This window comes from Lepisosteus platostomus, unplaced genomic scaffold (assembly GCF_059453375.1).
Source record: "Lepisosteus platostomus isolate fLepPlt1 unplaced genomic scaffold, fLepPlt1.hap1 Scaffold_40_H1, whole genome shotgun sequence".
Classification (NCBI taxonomy): domain Eukaryota; kingdom Metazoa; phylum Chordata; class Actinopteri; order Semionotiformes; family Lepisosteidae; genus Lepisosteus; species Lepisosteus platostomus.
Genome location: NW_028291664.1, coordinates 174,613 through 188,625, shown reverse-complemented (window position 1 = coordinate 188,625; position 14,013 = coordinate 174,613). Strand labels below are relative to the sequence as shown.

Below are 14,013 nucleotides of genomic sequence, written 5' to 3'. Positions count from 1 at the left end.
GGATTTATTTCCAGACGGGCTACAGGTAGTGTTGTGAAATACTTCAACACACTGGATCGCAGATTTAGACCCCCTGCACTCTTACTCCTTAAAAACCAAAGAAATGAAGATATGTAGCAATCACATTGCAACAGGGCTGACAGTGACTTAATGCTTATACTAGTGGACTTCTGGTACCTTTAGGGTACGGTGTTCCCTGAAGGGCTCTCAAACCCCGCATTTCAGATGCCTAGCTGTTTTGCTGATGTGTTGCACCTCAGAATCACTTTTAAACCTTACCTCTGGTATCTTTAATCCCTATTGCTCAACGCATGGTGAAAGTATTGCATAAATGTGTCTGAAAATGAGCAATGGGCACCTGAGAGACTCATTTGCCTGTTTCACAAATGATCATATTTGACTAGAGATTCTGTTTGGGATTCAGTTGTGCATTCTGACAGCAATCGCTTTCAAAAAACGATACATTCTGGATGAGGTCAAGGTGCAGGAACACTGTATTTAGGATGTGTTTGCACTTATTCTGTCTCTAGCTTCAACACAGCGATATATGTATATGCTCACTGATTTTTCGGTACATGCCCAGGGCAATAATCATTATGAGGATTTATTTCCTGATGTGCTAGGGGTAGTGTTGTGAAATACTTCAACACACTGGATCGCAGGTTTAAACCGCCTGCACTCTTACTCCTTAAAAACCAACAAATGCAGATATGTAGCAATCATATTGTAGCTGACACTCATTTGCCTGTTTCACAAATGATCATATTTTACTAGAGATTCTGTTTGGGATCCGGATGTGCATTCTGACAGCATCTCCTTATCGCGGCTTTGCCCTTCTTGCCTCTTTGGACAATATCTCCATCTTGTGGTCGTTATTGGTAATGTCTAGACAACATCTCCATCTTGTGGTCGTTGTTGGTAATGTCTTCTTATGCCCTTATTTATTTTAATTCTCTATTAGTTGATTCTAGAATCTCTACAATGGAGATGAAAACATCAGTTTTATAGCAGACAATATGACATTATTTATAGTCCAATTAGAAACTTATTACCCTGTTTTTAACATAATAACAAATTAAAATTGATTAAAACTAAGTTTGGAACACCAGGGAACATAACAAATGATTTTTAGGAAAACCATGAGGTTCTCTGTGTCCAATGCCTGCAAGGGGAGAAAGCTAGAATCCTTTGATTTTTTCAAAATTTGAAAATAAACATCATATAACAACAGCTTTCATTCCTAGGAGTGAAAAATAACCATTTTTGAAGACATAGTAGTTTCTAAAACACTACAATAAAGTTAAAAACATCAGTTTTATATTACATTATTTTTAGTGAAATTAGTCATTTATTGCACTATTTTTAATAAAATCTCTAATTAAAAGTGATTAAAATTAAGTTTGGAACAACAAGGAACACAAAAAAAAAAGATTTTTAGGAAAACCACGAGGTCCTCTGTGCCCGATGCCTGCAAGGGGAGAAAGCTAGAATCCTAAAAAAAGGTAATCAATTCGGATTAGTTTCCTTAGAGCTGGTTCAGAGTTTGCTCAAGAGTTTACCTTTCACAGATGCGCAAAGAAGAATGTTGGGGGTGCACGCTTCAAGGCGCCTTACAGCTGTAGGGAGTGATTTGAGACGATTCGTGGCGTGTGCTCATTCCCATATACCGTACGCCCCGGGGTGCAGTGCTAGGATGACGTACAATACCGCTTGGGCACGTAACGGCGTTATATGCAAGTGCGGGACGTGAGGGTTTTGCGTTTGTTCGTTTTGTTTTGCTCTGCTTTGCTTTGTTTTGCTTTCCATCGCGTTGGTAAGAGCATAAATAAAAAGGCGATTCCTGTGTCGACCACTAATGTAAGAGCTATTTCAAGTGCGCCGTGGTGCGGCTTTTCAAATGCTTAACAGGATGATTTTGCATGCACGCGTGCTTTCATGCAGTCGTGTGTGCAACCATGTCTGCTTACGTGCAAACGGGCGTGGTTTCATGTATGCAAAAAACTTTCCTGGGCTCTTCTGAAGCACATAAAATTATTTGGAGATATACATTTGTCTTATTTTCCTCTTAGGCTCTAGAATTGATAACTTTTTTTTCATTTTTGGCATTTTTCATCATTTTCCAGAAAGTGGTTGCAAGCCCGATATCATGCGAAGAAACTTCAGGATTCCGGGATCAGTCAATGGATTTTCTTCAAAGTTGGATTTTTGCACTCTGTGGACCAAGAGATGTTGTTCTATAATGTTTTTTTTTTTTCAAATTTAAAAATATCATTTTTTCATGGAGCTTTGAATGGGATGGATTCACCCTCCTTTAGCCAGGACAGAGCTCCAGGAGCCTGTGTAGGATTCTAGCTTTCTCCCCTTGCAGGCACCTGGCACAGAAGACATCATTTTTTTCCTTAAAATCTTTTTTTTTTGTGTTCCTTGTTGCTCCAAACTTAATTCTATTCACTTTTAATTAGAGATTATATTAAAAAATATAAATAAATGATTAATTTCACTAAAAATACTAAAAGTAATATAAAACGGATGTTTTTAACTTTATTGTAGTGTTTTAGAAACTAATGTCTTCAAAAATGGTTATTTTTCACTCCTAGGAATGAAAGCTGTTGTTATATGATGTTTATTTTCAAATTTTGAAAAAGCAAAGGATTCTAGCTTTCTCCCCTTGCAGGCATCGGACACAGAGAACCTCATGGTTTTCCTAAAAATCATTTTTTATGTTCCCTGGTGTTCCAAACTTAGTTTTAATCAATTTAAATTTGTTATGTTACAAACAGGGTAATAAAGTCTTAATTGGACTATAACTAATGTCATATTGTCTGCTACAAAACTGATATTTTCAGCTCTATTGTAGAGATTCTAGAATCAACTAATAAAGAATTGAAATAAAAAAAGGGCATAAGAAGACATTACCAACAACGACCACAAGATGGAGATATTGTCTAGACATTACCAACAACGACCACAAGATGGAGATATTTTCCAAAGAGGCAAGAGGGGCAAAGCTGCGATAAGGTAAAATCATTTTTTGAAAGAGATTGTTGTCAGAATGCACATCCGTATCCCAAACAGAATCTCTAGTAAAATATGATCATTTGTGAAACAGGCAAATGAGTGTCAGCTACAATATGATTGCTACATATCTGCATTTGTTGGTATTTGAGGAGTAAGAGTGCAGGTTTAAACCTGCGATCCAGTGTGTTGAAGAATTTCACAACACTACCTCTAGCACATATGGAAATAAATCCTCATAATGATTATTGCCCTGGGCATGTACCAAAAAATCAGTGAGCATATATATATATATATCACTGGGTTGAAGCTAGAAACACAGAATAACTGCAAACACATCCTAAATACAGTGTTCCAGCACCTTTGACCTCATCCAGAACGTATCATTTCTTGAAAGGGATTGCTGTCCGAATGCACATCTGAATCCCAAACAGAATCTCTAGTAAAATACGATCATTTGTGAAACAGGCAAATTACTGTCTCAGGGGCCCATTTCTCATTGTCAGACACATGTATGCAATGCTTTCACTGTGCATTGAGCAATAGGGATCAAAAACACCGCAGGTAAGGTTAGAAGTCATGTTCTATGATCATTTCTTTCAGCATTAGGGACTAAATATACTAAACGTATGATGCTAAAATGTTATTTTTACACATATTAATGTAATAAATGATTGCTTATGCTTTATAAACAAATCTAATTATAATAAAAGCTTAAGTTTTGTATTTATCTTGTACCATAGAACATGATTTTCTTTGTATTTCAAGCCCACAAAGTGTCCAAATGATGCACCTTTGACCTCATCCAGAACGTATCATTTCTTGAAAGGGATTGCTGTCCGAATGCACATCTGAATCCCAAACAGAATCTCTAGTAAAATACGATCATTTGTGAAACAGGCAAATGACTGTCTCAGGGGCCCATTTCTCATTGTCAGACACATGTATGCAATGCTTTCACTGTGCATTGAGCAATAGGGATCAAAAACAGAATGGAAACAGACATGGAAACCAACGAGGATGGGATTTGAACCCATGCGTGCAAAGCACAATGGATTAGCAATCCATCGCCTTAACCACTCGGCCACCTCATTAACAAAACTGGGCTGTCCCAACTGGGTTGGTGCGCTCCAGATGATCTTTTTCTTTTTTTTCCCTCGTACTCGAGGGTCATTTTCCTGTTCCACATGCGATTTCAACATTTTCCTTGGGAGATGTCAAGCCAGCAAGCCACTGCTGTGGTTCAGTGGCCAGCGTGGAGTTCAGTGGCCCTGTTGTACACAGAAAGCACATTGAGCTCCTTGGACATGAAAAGTTCCAGATAAAAGCCATTTGTCATCCTTTCTCTTGGTGTCGATGTTGCTATTGTATGTAAAGGTGGCAACTTGCTCAGCGAGCAGGCGGAGCACACACCGAATGCAGATGTGTCTGAGTGGTGTGTCCAAGTGGCTGCAAAAGGACAGCACTCCTGGGGCGCTGTGGCTTAGTTGGTTAAAGCGCCTGTCTAGTAAACAGGAGGCCCTGGGTCTGAATCCCAGTGGATAACCGCCTACGGCTAGACTTAATTAAATGCAAGTATTCATTTCCTGTCTTTAACACGACTTGTTTTTCTTAAAATGGATGCAACTTGCAAAACATGAAATACAAACCTTGCTAATCAGCGCTAGCAGCTGGCAAAAAAAAAAGAAGTCAGCAATGTTTTTTTTCTTTAACCTTAACCCTGCTAATGGAGAAGAGTTAAACGACCGAGTCTATGCAGCTTAAACGGTGTGCACGTCGGGTTCTTAGCTGAAAGGGTGGTAAATCACGCTCACCCCAGTCCTTAATCTTTTAAAGAGGATACAAAATTGAACCTAGTCGCCACATCACATACATCCTGTTCAATGATAAAAAGGTAACATCTATCCTCGCTCCAGAGTAAATCTCACGTTGAGGGCATATTTTTTTTCACTTTACCGTGAATCGGGCTCGGCTGCACAGAGGAGAGAGCAGAGCAATGAGGTCAGGGGGACAGGGGAGTCACACGCTGGCTGTTTGAACACGCGGAAGATCACTGAGGGATCCACAGTATATGGACCCTCCGTGCGCAATCAGTCCGCACTCCGGACTCTGAATCCTGCCATCCGAGTTAAGATCTCGGCAGAACCTGAAGCGCAGTTCCTTCTTAAAACGTAATCTGGTGAGCATTTCTAGAATCGTACTTGTATAGATGCAGCCTTTAATGTGTTGCTAGGTTAAAATTGATGACTTCTTGTATTTCAGTAGGCAACTGCCCTCTTGATTTTGGATTTAATTTCTTTATTACAGGGGCGCTTTTATGAAGCCAAGGGACCAGGGAGCTGCCCCAGTACTGGGATGGCCAGTTCGAAATCATAGAAACTATTGTCAATTCCAGTCCCATGTCAGTGCGAGCAGGGATTTTGACATCTTGTTTTGCTATGTTCTGCACCAACAGGCAGGTGGCTCAGCCATTCCGTTCCAGTCTGGGGGTTCAACAGACTGCTAGGTTCAGTCTGATAAACTGAGCTGATGGTTGGAAGAAAACCATCTCAGCGTCCATTCTCTGTCCCTTCTTTAGGACAAGGCGTACCGGAAACCCTGCTGTTGACGCAGGAACGATCAGGTCCGATTCGTTTACTACCTGGCAGGCCTGAGGAATCGTCTGACCTGACCGAATGTTCTCGGGGTCACCGCTTAGAGAGTGGGCATCTGGGTCCACCCGTTTCCACAGCACACTGTTTACTGTGTCCAGCTGGGCGCCCAGTCGAACCAATAGGTCTGCACCAATGCAGACCGAATGGGTCAGCTGAGGTGCTACCTGGAAGTAGTGAGCAAACTTCCTTTTTCCGATGGAGATGGAAGCTACACAGCTTCCTTTGCTCCAAATGGACCTATGAGGTGGGGGTGCCCACCACAGAACCTGTGACTGCGTCACCAGGGTCACCTGACAGCTTCGCGACAGGTCCTCGAACAGACCTTCACTGATTATGGACTTCTCAGAGCTGAGGCTAAGAATTACATCATCAACCTGCACTTCTGCCACCTGGACCCCCTCCCACCACCATGGGGTGGTAGTCCTGGACCCCCTGAGGTACCAGGGTGCACAGAAAGGACTCCCATTCATTACCGGACAGGGAGATCCACTCTTCTTCAGGGATGAAAAGGGGGTGTGCTTTACCTGGCGGGTCAAGCAGCTGCTCGGAGCACTGCTCCTGTAGTTGGGAGACCGTGGGAGTGCTGGCCTGGGCAGGACTTCCCTGTAGTTTTGGAAAGCAAGAAGAGACATTTATTCTCGTCCAGAGGAACCAGGAGGAACCTCCAACTCAGCTATAGTGTTCAGTGGGCACTGTGTGATCACAGCATAACCACTGAATCCCTCTTTTTGCTGTGCAACAGGCTTAGGGTTTTTGACCTGAGCCCACAATTTTCCACGCTGGCAGTCCACCAGAGGCTCCAGCCTGTCAAGCAGGTCTTGGCCAATGAGTAGTGGCTCTGTTTTTAACCTAGAGATGTAAACAGGATGCACCACGTTCATTGGCCCGAACCTAAGTGCCACCCACACTCGGTGTGTGATCCTGGCATGATCCTGGGTATAGCTGGAAATATCTATCTTACACGGTTCTACCTTAAGTCTGATGCCTTTTCCTTTCGCTACTCGTTTGAGCTCGCTGAGTAGATCGGCTGACATCAAACTAATTTCAGCCCCAGTGTCAATCAGTGCTTCTCTATCTAAGACGTTTTCAAGAGAAACCTTGATATAAATACGCCTTGCTTTGCCTTTCTGGCTGAGATTCCCTAAGAATTGTAGGAAGCCTGCCTTTTCTTTGACTTCAGGGGCGGGGTCAGCGCCCAACTCAGAGTCACAGCCTTCTTCCAGACAGGAACCCTCCCACCCAATCAGATAGACTGAGGGAGGGGCTTGGGACGGATCCCCGCCTCCTCCAGTGAGAAGGGGCGTGGTCCCCCTAAGCTCATTCACACTTCTGGCATTCGCTGCGGAAGGTTTACCCTGTCCTGATCTCTCAGGCAGGGCTTGTTCAAGCCTGGCCAGGCGGGCTGCAGTCGACTCCCTTCGTCCAGTCTTATGATAGACTCTGCCTGAGCCCTTGCCTTCCCCGTAGCGCTCACGGCGGCTCTGACGCTTAGTGCGGTCCTGCCTGCCTATTTTGCGCCGGGGCTTAGCGGGGCTTACCTTCGGCAATAGGATTTATACTCTCCAAGATGATATTTGCACTTTCTGGAGAGGCGATTTTCTCCACTTCAGTAGCCCGATTTCGTCGATTGCGTGGAGAGGACTGTAGAATGTGGCGCCGTCTTTCCTGCTCCGTCCATGACAGGCGTGCTGGTCTCTGGAGAGAGAGCACGGTCCATCAGCGCACCCCAATAAAGGCACTGGAAGCAGCTGAATCGCATTGGTGAAGCTCAGCGCTGGGCCGCTGGGCACATCTGACCACAGTTTCCGTAGTGTAGTGGTTATCACGTTTGCCTCACACACGAAAGATCCCCGGATCGAAACCGGGAGGAAACAGACCAGACTTCTTCTGTCGCCACGCACAAAAGGGGATTGGGGATTCGCCTAGTGCTGTGATCGAACAGACCCACTCACCTCTTAGTGTGGCGGGATCTGCACAGTGCATGTCGCAGCGCATCCTGCTTTCACTTCAATGCGCGTCCTGATGTACCCCGGTCTCCCGCGTGACAGGTGGGGACAGGTGACAGGTCCACGTGACAGGTCCTATACTAACGAGGAAGACATCGCTCTCTCCGACCCCCGGCATCGTGTCCCGACCCACCGTGCTGGAAGCCGACTCGTGCTGTGATTCCTTTACGGAGCAGAAATGACAACCGAGGAGCCGAGAGATCATTTCAGCATTTCGCGTCTGAACGGAAAACACAAACGACCAACTCGGAATGATTTGCCTTTGACGCTTATCAAAGCGTTCTTTGTGCATCGAACAGACCCACTCACCTCTTAGTGTGGCGGGATCTGCACAGTGCATGTCGCAGCGCTCCCTGCTTTCACTTCAATGTGCTTCCTGATGTCGAGTCGTGTGCCGTGCGGAGGCTCTGAAAGCGAGAGCAATGAAAAGGTGCACGACGCTGTGTTAGAAAACAGAGAAGTGAAAGGCAGTCCTTTCTCTAAGGAGGTAAAAGAAAAGCTACTCCCCGTCGGGGAATCGAACCCCGGTCTCCTGCGTGACAGGCGGGGATACTTGCCACTATACTAACGAGGAAGACATCACACGCTCCGACCCCCGGCATCGTGTCCCGACCCAGCGTGCTGGAAGGCGACGCGTGCTGTGATTCCTTTACGGAGCAGAAATGACAACCGAGGAGCCGAGAGATCATTTCAGCATTTCGCGTCTGAACGGAAAACACAAACGACCAACTCGGAATGACTTGCTTTGGACGCTTTTCAAAGCGTTCTTTGTGCACGACAACTGCGCCGCCTAGCAGATACAAATGGGTTGTACAACTTTGAAGTAGCAAATGGAAGAGGGCTAAGCCTCCTCTCTTTTAGCCCAGGTTCGATCTGTCTCCCAGAATCACCAGGGCGCACGCACACACACACACCCGTGCCGTTGAAGTACTCTGCTTCATTTCTAAGGGCAACTCAACATTCACTCCTACCCCGAGTGCAGAAAAGACAGCGTCTGCAGCAACAGCAGCTCAGGTCTCTGCACAGGAGCTAAGCTGCCCCCATCTCCTCTGCTCTGCGGCTCCTACGGAGTGGAGTCCTGCCTGGAGCCGTGTTTGCAGGCGGCGGCTCCCCGCACCCTGTCTGTGCGTCGTGTCCAAGAGCTCCTGGGAGGAAGAGAGAGCCCTCCGACTCGGGGGCTTTTCCACGGTCTGTGTGAGGAGGGGCGGGTGTGTCCAGCAGCTTATCGAGCGGAAGCCTGGGGCGGCGGAGAGCTGTGATCGTGCAGACCTTGAGGTGTCACCTCTTTGTCTGCTTTCCCGCCCTCCCTCCGCCCAAGCTCTGCTCCAAAGTAGCCCGGCAACCCCTCACACCTGCACGTGTCACAACCTAAGGTGTGGTCATGAGACACCCATGGGGTGTTGTTCTGTTCTTGCTAATTGTTTCCTGCCCGTCGCAGGCAGGAGTCCATGCGAGGAAGATGCGCTGGACAGAGCTCAGAGGGCGCACCTGGGTGGCTTTCCTTCTGAGTGACGTTCCTGCAACACTCTCCCGCTACTCTTGGTGCGCTCATGCCGCAACACAGGAAGGCTGGAGCAGGTGGCTGTGGGCTCTGTGCACCGCCGAAATAGCTCAGCTGGGAGAGCGTTAGACTGAAGATCTAAAGATCCCGGGTTTCGGTGTTTTGTTTCATCGCGCCCTTTGTTCCTCTCTCCAGCGCCCCCTGCCTAAAGTGACGCGTCCCTTTCTCAGTCCGAAACGCAAGCGAGACACCAGCAGCAGTCCCTGCAGGTTTCCGTGGTGTAGCGGCTATCACGTTCGCCTAACACGCGAAAGGTCCCCGGTTCGAGACCGGGCGGAAACAGCCTCGTTTTGCACGCTCCTGTACTTCACAGAGGTATTGAGCGACCGGTCATTTGTTCCCAATGTATTTCCGGTGCCTTCATGCACTCTTGTACCAAACGCACGTTCCTTCTGTATGCGGAGCCGATCATTTGCAATTGGGCTGTGCCGACAGATCAGGACGAGCTCTGTCGGCTCAATAGCAGCGCAGGACCTGCAAGAACAACAGAAAGATTAGCATCCAGCGGGGGCTTCTTAGTGAGCCCAAGATCTCATCAAGAATCGGCTCCAGCAACAGGGCTGGGCGCATTGTTCCATTCTCCGACCACTCTCGGTGTAAACAAGTCCCTCCTGGTCTCTGCTTGAATTGCACTTTCCTGCGTTTGCTTTGGTGTAACTGGCTTCCCCTGCATGGGCGAATGTGAAGAAGATCCTTAGTAAGTCATTGAAGAAACCCGAGAAGAGGTCGGAGTGGTCTCTGTCGTTCATCAACGATCCAGTCAGGCAGTACTCCTCTGTAAAGCGCCGTTCGTTCACATCAATTGGCTTTTTTTTGCCTTCATTCGTGCAAGTAGTAAAAGCAGACGCCCCTATTCTGCCGTGACCCGGATTCGAACCGGGGTTGTTGCGGCCACAACACAAAGTACTGACCACTATACGATCACGGCGAGTTACCGATACACACGTGGCAGGGCGGAAAAGGCTGTGCTCTCTTCGTGTGACATAATTCGGGAAAGTCCTGACGTTGCATTTCAACTGAGCCCCAGTATACATCGACCCTTCGACACTCTGAGTGACAGCTCTCTTGCGTGTTTTCTCATATTTATGTAGTTTGCTTGCATGATGCCCGGAACAGCAGGGTTGTGCACTCCCATATGGTCTAGCGGTTAGGATTCCTGGTTTTCACCCAGGCGGCCCGGGTTCGACTCCCGGGATGGGAACGTGTCAATCTTGCCTCCTGCTTTCCAAAAAATCAGCACTGTGTACGAAGGAGCCGCATTAAAACTACTCAACGTGCGAGAAGAGGGGGCGCTTGTTTCCAGCCGAAACTTCTCGCGTGTGAGACGAGCTGACCATCGCTGCAGGAGGTGGGAGGGTCACTCTGGTAGACAGGGCTGACCTTCGGCAACAGGATTTATACTCTCCAAGATGATATTTGCACTTTCTGGAGAGGCGATTTTCTCCACTTCAGTAGCCCGATTTCGTCGATTGCGTGGAGAGGGCTGTAGAATGTGGCGCCGTCTTTCCTGCTCCGTCCATGACAGGCGTGCTGGTCTCTGGAGAGAGAGCACGGTCCATCAGCGCACCCCAATAAAGGCACTGGAAGCAGCTGAATCGCATTGGCGAAGCTCAGCACTGGGCCGCTGGGCATGTCTTACCACTGTTTCCGTAGTGTAGTGGTTATCACGTTCGCCTCACACGCGAAAGGTCCCCGGTTCGAAACCGGGCGAAAACAGATTTCTTTTGTCGCCACGCACAAAAGGGGATTGGGGATTCGCCTAGCGCTGTGATCGAACAGACCCACTCACCTCTTAGTGTGGCGGGATCTGCACAGTGCATGTCGCAGCGCATCCTGCTTTCACTTCAATGCGCGTCCTGATGTACCCCTGTCTCCCGCGTGACAGGTGGGGACAGGTGACAGGTCCTATACTAACGAGGAAGACATCGCTCTCTCCGACCCCCCGGCATCGTGTCCCGACCCACCGTGCTGGAAGCCGACGCGTGCTGTGATTCCTTTACGGAGCAGAAATGACAACCGAGGAGCCGAGAGATCATTTCAGCATTTCGCGTCTGAACGGAAAACACAAACGACCAACTCAGAATGACTTGCCTTTGACGCTTTTCAAAGCGTTCTTTGTGCACGACGACTGCGCCGCCTAGCAGATACAAATGGGTTGTACAACTTTGAAGTAGCAAATGGAAGAGGGCTAAGCCCCCTCTCTTTTAGCCCAGGTTCGATCTGTCTCCCAGAATCACCAGGGCGCACACACACACACCCGTGCCGTTGAAGTGCTTTGCTTCATTTCTAAGGGCAACTCAACATTCACTCCTACCCCGAGTGCAGAAAAGACAGCGTCCGCAGCAACAACAGCTCAGGTCTCTGCACAGGAGCTAAGCTGCCCCCATCTCCTCTGCTCTGCGGCTCCTGCAGAGCGGAGTCCTGCCTGGAGCCGTGTTTGCAGGCGGCAGCTCCCCACGCTCTGTCTGTGCGTCGTGAAATTAATTAATAACGTTAATAAATTTATAAAGTTATAAATTAGAAATTAATAACGATATAATTATATTCATGTACCGCAACACAAGAATAGTACACGCTGTACATTGTCTGTCGATAATGTTTCTGTAGTGCTTTAGTGGGTTAGGTTCCTGACTTCCATGTCACACGGTCTATGATTGAATCCCATGGAACTATGACTTTATTTTTTAACAAACATTTCTTTGAAAAAATGAAACGTTTCCCTTGGTCAGAGATTAAATAAAACCTCACTTTTTTAGGTTTTACTGTGCAGAGTGAGGTTTTACCTCACTTTTTTTGAGCAGAAGGTTTACTGTGACCTGAGAAGGGCCGGCATCCAATCACGGTGGTAAATACACACAAGCTCTCACTCATCTGAGCTACATGGCTACCAAGATGATCTCGGGTGCGCCGAGCTGGTACGGAACATATTGAACTGATCGACGGCGAATTGTCTCTCAGACAGGCTTTTCACCTCTAAGCTCCCTGACTGACAGTGATCAGCTAGGTAGTGAAACAGTCAGCTGCTTCTAAGCCTTAAACAGCTGCATCTCGGCGCTTCCACGGAGAGATGATTTGAAAGCCGAACATCACCCATTGGGAACACCTTACTATCACTAGTTTAAGAGACTCTTAAGGTCTTGCAGAGGTGCCTGTCTAATAGCATGCGCTTTGCAAGCTATAGGTGTTTAGGCTGAGGCAGAATGCCTGTTAACAAAATGTTTTTCTAAAGGTGTGTCCAAGTGGCTGCAAAAGGACAACGCTCCTGGGGTGCTGTGGCTTAGTTGGTTAAAGCGCCTGTCTAGTAAACAGGAGATCCTGGGTTCGAATCCCAGCGGTGCCTTCTTTGTTCTGTCTTCTTGAACAGTACTGGTCATTATGGACAACCGCCTACAGCTAGACTTAATTAAATGCAAGTATTCATTTCCTGTCTTTAACGCGACTTGTTTTTCTTAAAATGGATGCAACTTGCAAAACATGAAATACAAACCTTGCTAATCAGCGCTAGCGGCTGGCAAAAAAAAAAGAAGTCAGCAATGTTTTTTTCTTTAACCTTAACCCTACTAATGGAGAAGAGTTAAACGACCGAGTCTATGCAGCTTAAACGGTGCGCACGTCGGGTTCTTAGCTGGTAAATCACGCTCACCCCAGTCCTTAATCTTTTAAAGAGGATACAAAATTGAACCTAGTCGCCACATCACATACATCCTGTTCAATGATAAAAAGGTAACATCTATCCTCGCTCCAGACTAAATCTCACGTTGAGGGCATATTTTTTTTCACTTTACCGTGAGTCGGGCTCGGCTGCACAGAGGAGAGAGCAGAGCAATGAGGTCACGGGGACAGGGGAGTCACACGCTGGCGGTTTGAATACGCGGAAGATCACTGAGGGATCCACAGTATATGGACCCTCCGTGCGCCATCAGTCCGCACTCCGGACTCTGAATCCTGCCATCCGAGTTAAGATCTCGGCGGAACCTGAGGCACAGTTCCTTCTTAAAACGTAATCTGGTGAGCATTTCTAGAATCGTACTTGTATAGATGCAGCCTTTAATGTGTTGCTAGGTTAAAATTGATGACTTCTTGTATTTCAGTAGGCAACTGCCCTCTTGATTTCGGATTTAATTTCTATATTACAGGGGCGCTTTTATGATGACAGAGTCATGTTCAGGTACTTTGCTTGATGGAGGAAGCTCATTTCGGACTCTGTGATCTGCTCACCTGGAAAGGTCTGCTGTACTACTACAAGAGAGAAGTAGAGTCTGGAAGAAGGGACAATTTTATGATGCTTTGGAAGGTAATGTTTTTTTTTTCTTTGAAATCGAAATGAATCAGAATAGCAGTGCAAAAGACAAACTCTTGGTTTGGTTTAAAGAGATATGGTTTTAAAACAGACAACATGGAGAAAACAGGTGTTTCTCACTTTTGGAAAAGAATGGACCGGGGGTAATATTTTACTAGTTGCAGGGCTGAGCTCACTGGGTTACAGTCCTGCAGTGTCACACCACGTCCAGTGGCGCAATGGATAACGCGTCTGATTACGAATCAGGAGATTGTAGGTTCGACTCCTACCTGGCTCAGGTCATTTTTAAACGCATCGGGCTGCTCCCTAAGTAGTCTGTGCTACTTACTGCATTGTAATTGCACCCAGTAAGAGATTTCCTTCATGTAAATGAACTGCACCTGACAGCTTTAGAAAAACACCTGGGCTCAGTACGGTGCTGAGAACTCAGCGTTGCTGTTCTAATTAGCACGCACTGCATCGGCTATGAACCCGAAC

General features: G+C 46.8%; 5 non-coding genes across 5 annotated transcripts; 3 read left to right on the top strand and 2 right to left on the bottom strand.

The window, feature by feature from the left end:
• Positions 1-4,027: 4,027 nt before the first annotated feature.
• Positions 4,028-4,109, bottom strand: trnas-gcu (transfer RNA serine (anticodon GCU)). Its single transcript has one exon. It is a non-coding gene; the product is annotated as a tRNA-Ser (tRNA).
• Positions 4,110-9,445: 5,336 nt separating this feature from the next.
• Positions 9,446-9,518, top strand: trnav-aac (transfer RNA valine (anticodon AAC)). Its single transcript has one exon. It is a non-coding gene; the product is annotated as a tRNA-Val (tRNA).
• A 574-nt stretch (positions 9,519-10,092) lies between these two features.
• trnah-gug (transfer RNA histidin (anticodon GUG)) lies at positions 10,093-10,164 on the bottom strand. Its single transcript has one exon. It is a non-coding gene; the product is annotated as a tRNA-His (tRNA).
• A 201-nt stretch (positions 10,165-10,365) lies between these two features.
• On the top strand, positions 10,366-10,437 carry trnae-uuc (transfer RNA glutamic acid (anticodon UUC)). The gene has a single exon. It is a non-coding gene; the product is annotated as a tRNA-Glu (tRNA).
• Positions 10,438-12,502: 2,065 nt separating this feature from the next.
• Positions 12,503-12,576, top strand: trnat-agu (transfer RNA threonine (anticodon AGU)). Its single transcript has one exon. It is a non-coding gene; the product is annotated as a tRNA-Thr (tRNA).
• The last annotated feature ends 1,437 nt before the right edge of the window (positions 12,577-14,013 follow it).